This window comes from Myotis daubentonii, chromosome 3, assembly GCF_963259705.1.
Source record: "Myotis daubentonii chromosome 3, mMyoDau2.1, whole genome shotgun sequence".
Classification (NCBI taxonomy): domain Eukaryota; kingdom Metazoa; phylum Chordata; class Mammalia; order Chiroptera; family Vespertilionidae; genus Myotis; species Myotis daubentonii.
Window position 1 is genome coordinate 174,827,500 of NC_081842.1, and position 7,875 is coordinate 174,835,374.

Below are 7,875 nucleotides of genomic sequence, written 5' to 3' on the forward strand. Positions count from 1 at the left end.
TAACCACAGCACTAACTTTGCAAACTTGATCCCAATGCCCAATAGTCCGATGCGGTAGGTAGTCCTAGGAGTAACTTTGCTTTACTGATTAGGGTACAGATCATACAGCTAGTAAGTTGCACAGGTGAGATTTGAACTCAGGTCTGCCTGACTCCCACATCCAGCACTGCTCACCGTAATGCCACAAAGGGAATAGATTCACCTGCTGTGGTGTGAGAGAGGACCATCACAGACAACCGCTGGCCTGTGGACTTTTTTTTTTTTTAAAGTTTGTAGACAAGTCTTTAACAGAAGGAAGATCCCTTAATTGGATTTGCCTGTTATCCAATATTGCACAGCACATCACATGCCCGTGCTACATGAATCAGTTAGAACCTGCCCATTTAGTCTAATGAACCCTAATTTCAGACAAAGGTAACTGTCACCTTTGTTTCATCCTGGGCTTTTATTTTTCAAATACCAGAGCCGACCTCTGAACTCAATCTGCACTTGCCTATTGATGCATAAATATCTATAATATCACAGTAAATTAAATTCTATGTTAAAGGGTTTCTATTTAACAATCTGTCAGAACTTTCACAGCGTTTGATTTCTGGTCTCCTCCGTCCAGTGACAGGTTTATCTCAATATGGCTTGATTAATGAAACCTTTTATTTGATGTAAGCACACCCATTATTACCATAATCTCTTAATGCTTGCTTAGGCAACATTGAGATCTGGCAGCAGGGATTCTCAAAACTTCTAGCTTCTTTAGCTCCACCAGAACATTGGGTGAGATTAACGGGCCGGGAGGCTGATGCCCTCCTAATGGGGAGCATGGTAATGGTGGTGTCAGCTCAGCGATACAGCACTCTGCCTGGGAGACTTGGCCAAACTCCCTTTTAACCTCTAGGGTTTAAGAAATGTGTCCTACTTAGTGCCAACAAACCCACCCGCCTTCCTCTCCGCGGCTGCCTTGTCCTTGCATGTCAGTCACTGGGGGGCGTGGCTGACATCTCCCTTAGGAGCCGAGTAATTGCAGTGTGCACTGGGTAGCTGGGAAGTGGGATGAACTCTCAAATAAAAGAATACAGTATACTGAAAAAGAGTGTCTTAATGAAGCCAAGGAGTCAGGCACTAATAGCTCTTAAGAAATAGAAATGACTTTATGATGGATATTCCGCAAGCAACCTTTTCAGAAAAGAAGAGTGCAATTGAATTATGCTTTGCTCCTAACAAGTATTTACCCCGGAGAGGAGCTGCTGTTACTGTCGGATTATCTTCTTTGCGTCCTGCATGCTTCTAAAAACACTGCTCCGCCCCCCCGACCCCCCCCCCAAATGTTTTGGATATCATGTACACTCAACATTGTCACTCTTTTACTTTGCTATTAAATATTTAGTGACAGTAAAGGTGAGACATTGAAAATAAATAAAGCCGGAAACTTGTGTGTGCTGCAGAAATGGTCTTCTCTGAAGTTTTCCTATCCTGTGTTTTCTGCACTGGTAAAATGATAGGCTTCTGCCATCGTTTATACTGTTCCTTTATTTGTACTGCTGTCCACCTCTCATGCTTAATATGCCTCATTTTTTTCTTTTTCTTTCTTTTTTCAATTTGTGGTCACTGGTTTTAAGTCCAATAAAATTCACCTGGAGAGTTTTGCTATTTTTTTTTTTTCTTTTTCAGAGAGAAAGGGAGAGGGAGAGGGAGGTAGAAACATCAATGATGAGAGAGAATCATTGATTGGTTGCCTCCTGCATACAACCCAGGCATGTACCCTTGACCGGAATTGAACCTGGGACTCTTCAGTCTGAAGGCCGACGCTAAATGCACTGAACCAAACCAGTTAGGGCAAGTTTTGCTGTTTTTAAACTTCCTGAGGTTGGAAAGAAAACAAGGTTATATTAATAGATATGACTTAAGATCCTAACAAATAATAAAATTAGATAAAAGAAACACCTGAGTCTATTATTACAAAGAGCATTCGATAGTTAAAATTATTTGTTAAGACTTGAATATTCAAAGGGAAAATAACCCCTAAAAATATTTTTTAAAGTATTTTATCCAATGACCATATAACTTGATTATTAATTTTTATTACTTGTTTTGCAATTTGTTATTAAATACATATGCTTATGTAGACTTTAAATTACAGAAGTTTTCCTTCTGGAGTTTTAGTAGTGAAAAAGAAAATATAAGGGATATTTCTTTTAAAGGACTAACATTAGATTTTAATTATCAACTTAGCTTTAATTGGATTCATTATAATCGCACTGGAAAAGTAAAGTATGGTTTAGCTGTACTTTCAAAATTAGATATATGGTTCAAGAATATCCACTCAATAAAATAAGGAAGTAGAAAACCTAGTTTAATTTAAATTAATTGATGCTGAAAGTCAGTAAAATAATTTTCAATAACATAATAAGAATCTTGTTATGTCTGAAAAAATATATAGCATTTTTCTTCATTAAAAATATTCTTTTGCAAGAAAATATAGAACCCTCTTAATGAGATACTGGGTGGAGGGTTATTATAATTCTCCAACATGTTTCTCAGTTTTTAGTTTATTTCACATCAAGCTTTTTAACCTTCGACAACAAATATTGTTGTACGATGAAGACAGCAAATCCAAACAATTACATATGTAGTCCAAAGGCATACACAAGAAAATCAATATTTGACATCTTTGCAACTCCCTCTTTGCAGTCGCGTTCAATAGCTCCTATTCATTATACACTTATATCTCTTTCAGATGTGCCTTTGTCACTAGAAACCCATTTTTTTTTTCTCCTTTGACTTCCACATAACTTCTTTGCCCTGTACTTTTACAGATGCCTTCTGGCTATAAATACTAATGAAATCTCTTTGCTTAATTCAATTTTGCTGGTACACTTCCAGTTATGACCTAACTTTCCCACGAGAGAGACTGATTGAACATTCCACTACCTTATGGATGGGAGCAAACATTCTTACAGAACTGGCCTGACAATTTCCATAATTATAGAATTCACAGCCTAATGACCTTAAAAAACAATAAAAAGATCTCTTGTTAATTCCATTTCTGTTACTGACATTCAAGATATTTCATTTTTCACGGGACAACAAATTTACTTTTTTATTTTCCAAAGAGCAGTCTCTCCTTTCCCCCCAGATTAAATTTTCTGAATAGTGAAGTATTCCATTGAATATTTAGCATTTCTTTGTCTTTTAAAAGTTAGAATATTTATGATCCTTAGGATGCGTTTGACTGATTTATAGCTATCAATTATAAGAGTGCGTTTTCAAATAGCCCTTTTAAAAATGAAGAATAGAATAATTAAAAAGATCACAAGTCCTCCCTTGCATATAATTATTTCATTATTTCATTACAGTGCAGAAATTATTTTTGCTGACTGTGAGCAATTTTAATTGAGTGAGATCTGTGTTAATATACAATAGCAAGCAGTTCTTCCTAAGAAATAAGCTCACTAATTGCCTAAATTTTTATTCAGTGCAGTGAGTCTTATGAGTCATTTTGCAATATAAACCTAATCGCCAGGTAGAGTAGGTACAATACCTTTTCTGTAGTGGAGCTATCCTAAAAGCATACCCTGCCTGCTAATTTATTCCTTCAACAGGTTTAGTGCCTTATTAAGCACTTGTTTTGTAGAAAAGCCTTAATCTACCCAGTTATCATAGAAAACTATGATAATGAAACATTAAAACTTAGACTTGAAGTCCACTAAAGCCAGCATAAATAAGCAAAGCTAAAATGTAGCATTTTTTATTCTTCCTAAATATGAAAATACTCAGGACTGTAGCATATATTCTGGAAGCTTTTGACTTACAAATAAAGACTGCTTTTCAGGAATTGAAATCTTGAGTGTAGCAAGATAGCTTGCTATTAAGGGAAGTTAAATTAAATGTTAATAATAGCCATTTTCTTGCAAAAATTTAACATTCATCATAAATGTTATACTATTCTTGGCATATCTAAATATTTTATACATATATAAGATAATTTCTTCTTAATAAATATTTTACATATGTTTATTGCTATGGGAGAATGTATAAGCTATAATAAAATCCATCAGAACCATTATCTTAACAACAGAGACTGTTTTGATAAAATTTGATTAAGCATTTAAAGCATATTTGCACTATGTATAGTTTAGTATTGAATATGGCGTTATTGGTTTAACTTAGACCTTAAGTGAAAAAGCACTGTATTTGAGTGCATTCATAGCTTGAATTTAATTTTTGAAAATGGAAACAAATTACTTGAGAAACTGAATGATATTTATTAAGAAATTCATAAATTCATTCAGCAAATATTTATTATTTGCCCCCGCCAGCCTGGTCACCACACGCAGCCTGCTGTTCAGTCGTTTGGTCGTCCCTCACTAACCCCCCTGCCAGCCTGGTCGCCCCACACAGCCTGCTTGTTCAGTTGTTTGGTTGTCCCTTACTAACCCCCCTGCTGGCCTGGTCATAGGCAGCCATCTTGTGAGGGTGTGATGGTCAATTTGCATATTACCTCTTTATTATATATATATATATTGATTTCAGAGAGAAAGGAAGAGGGATAGAAACATCAGTGATGAGAGAGAATCATTAATTGGCTGCCTCTGGCATGCCTCCTATTAGGGATTGAGCCTGCAACCTGGGCATGTGCCCTGACAAAGAATTGAACAGACTTTCTGGTTCATAGGTGGACACTCAACCACTGAGCCATGCTGGCTGGGCCTGAGGTCCATAGCTTTTGTCAGATTCTCAAATGGGCAAGTGACTCAAAGAAGATTAAGAAACACTGAATTTGAGAATCTCTGATATCCTTTCTATTCTTAAATTCAAATTCCATTCTCCCTCTCTGAATAATATATATGAAAGCACTTTGGAAGACTGCTAAACAAATGCAAAGTATCATTCTCCATCTCTCTTTATGGATCTAGTCTATGTAAAAGTCATAGCCATACTTGAAAAGGTATGTTGATATTGTATTACGTTGAATGGGTTCTTGAATAAAAATTACATAAGGGAATTTCTCAAATATAAGGTTCAGTATTAGATCCCTAGAAGAATTAGAGTATGTCACAGAGACTCAGAAAAAATAGGAGGACATCTAGGTAAGAGTATAAAAATATTTCAGTATAGGTTTAGTGTAGTTTAGGGGGCAAGCTTTAAACTAGTAATTAAACTAGCATGAAGCTATCAATCTAGTTCTAGTTTGGATTATGACACTTACAGCTGTGTCTCAATTTCCTTTGTAAAATTGTTACAGAAAAACCAGAGAAGAACCAAGCAACACTTAGAGAGATGGAGTTACATTTATTACGCGTGGGCCCAGAGGAAAATGTCTCTCAAATTCTGGGTGAAATCACACAGGAAGTTTCCTGTATTTATACTATCTTACCCGCTTTGTCTCCCCAATATGGGTTTTTTCCGGTTCCCTTTGCAAGTTCTTAAAGGGCCCTATGTGCTGGCGCTTTGAGACCTCGACCAAAGGCTTGGCCTGACGCCAGCACTGATAGCTTCATCTGGAGAAGGTTTAATGGCCTCTCTGAAATGGGAGTAGTCTTATTTTCCTTATTATTTAAGCCAGCAAGCATTTACAGAAACCAGAAATAACAGGGTTAAAATTTCAAACAGCAGTTTTTATATAAGACTAGAGGCCCGGTGCACAAAAATTTGTGCACTCGGGTGGGTCCCTCAGCCCACCCTGTGCCCTCTCCCAATCTGGGGCCCCTTGGGGGCACCTTCCCCTGGCTGCTGGCACCAGTTTTCCTCTGATGCCTGGAACCCAGGCCTTCACTCTTCGCTGGGAGGGGCCCACACGGTGGGCGAGGGGCTTAGCTCTTTTAAAAATACTTCTGAATGTTTGGTAAATAACCCTGTAGGAATCTACTTTCTGAAACATGCTGGTTGTTAAGGGCTGATTTGGGTAATCAACAAAATGTATGTTAAAATCCTAATCCCCAGAACCTCAGAATGTACCTGTATATGGAGATAAGATCTTTAAAGAGGGGATTACATTAAATTGTGGCAGTTCCAGTGGGACCCTTAGCCCATCTCACTGAAGTCCTTATAAGAAGAGGAATGTTGGGGTCCAGCCCCAGCAGGTCCAGCGGTTCCCAAAGAAGGAATGACACAGAGGCAGCATTCAGGTTATCATCATAGCCAGGTTCTCTTTTTATTGTCCTGTTACATCTATATTTATACTATTTGATCCTATAAACATGCCTCTATAAGCTTTTTTTTTTTTTTTTGCATCGGGTCCGTTTATTGGGGGGTCAGTCAAAGGGGGAGCTGGCTAGGGTGGGGTAGGGCAGCAGCTTGTCTGGCCCCCGAGAAACCCAACTTAAGTCCAGAGCCTCGAGGGCTTAGAAGCCAAAGTCTTCCTCCACCTTTATCTGCACGGGGGCCAGCTCCGGAGTCAGCGGGACTCCTGCCCAGTGCCCTTCCTATGGCACTCGCTGCCTCTTCCAACTGCTGGGCCCCTCGCCAGGGGCCGGGCTGCTGGCTTCTGTGGGCGCTGGCGTCCTCCTGGGCGGGGACAGCCCCTCTTTCTCTGGAGGCTCGTTCTCAGCATTGCCTGGGTTGGGGGCATCTCTGCCCTGGCTGCCCTCGTCCTCCAGTAAGATGGTGAACTGGCTGGCCCGGTAGTTGCCACCGTAGGAGTCCAGCACCTTCATGAGGAACCTCCGCTCCTGCTGGAGTCTCCGTGTTATCCTCTGTATCTGATGGAGCCTGTTCAGGACCCGCTCCTTCGCCTGCTCAATCTCCCTGCAGCGCCGATCCAGCGCCTGGTACTTCCTGCGATTGAGTTCCTGTTGGCGCCGCCCTTGCTGGCCTCAGGCTGCCTCCTCCTCTTCGTCTCGCTCCTGGAGGCTGGAGCTGCCCAGACCCCCAGACACGAACTCCACCTCGGTCTCAAGCTCGCTCTCCAGGATGTGACCACCTTCAGCGGAGGCAGCGCCAGCTCCCAGCCGGGAGGGGCTGAGAACTCCTCAAAGCCCACAGCTGCCATGGACCCCTCTCTCTGCTCCAGCTCCATTTCTCCCTGCCTCCTGACGCAGAACTTCCAACCTTGCAAGCCTCTAGTTTAAAGTGGCTTGCGAAACTACAGCCCATCCGATTTCACAGCCAGGCACCCAGGCCCTGGCCGCTAAGCCTCCTGGGAGTTGTAGTTCTCTATTTCCGGCTTGCCTCCCTGGCCCCACCCCCACCCCAGTCCCAACTGAAAGGCCCTGCTGGCTGGTCTAACCCTGTGGCCAGGCATCTGAGTCACCTCGGGTCTTTATTCCTGTCCCGACACCATGCCATCTGACCATGGAGACTCTCCTCTTGCGAGGCCCCTGGGTCTCCTTCTGGGTCTCCTCAGCCCAGGTACTGGATCACGTGCCCCAGCAGCGATACAGCCCTGGTGCCTGGGTCTCCTTCTGGGGCCTGGCTGTATCGCCCCCGGACCGGATGGCGTGCCCCAGCTGCGACGCAGCCCCGGGCCCTGGGTCTCCTCAGCCTGGGCACCGGATTGCGTGCCCCAGCGGCAAAAACAGCCCCGGCGCCTGGGTCTCCTTCTGGGTCTCCTCAGCCCAGGCACTGGATTGCGTACCACAGCTGCAACTCAGCCCCGGGCCCTGGGTCTCCTTCTGGGGCCTGGCTGCGTCACCCCCGGGGGACCGGATCGCGTGCCCCAGCGGCAACGCAGCCCCAGCACCTGGGTCACCTTCTGGGTCTCCTTCTGGGGCCTGGCTGCGTCGCCCCTGGGGTCCAGATGGTGTCCCCAGGCAGCTATGCAGCCTGGCCTCTGGCCCCGCCTCTGGGTGTTCTCCCATCACTGGTGATCAGTGATCTGAGAAGCCAGGCGGACATCCGCCTCTTCCCTGCCCCACCCAGCTTCCCCATTACTGGCCCAAG

General features: G+C 42.9%; 1 pseudogene; it reads right to left on the bottom strand.

Annotated features, from left to right (window-relative positions):
* Positions 1-6,248: 6,248 nt before the first annotated feature.
* On the bottom strand, positions 6,249-7,012 carry LOC132229479 (TCF3 fusion partner-like; annotated as a pseudogene).
* Positions 7,013-7,875: the final 863 nt, after the last annotated feature.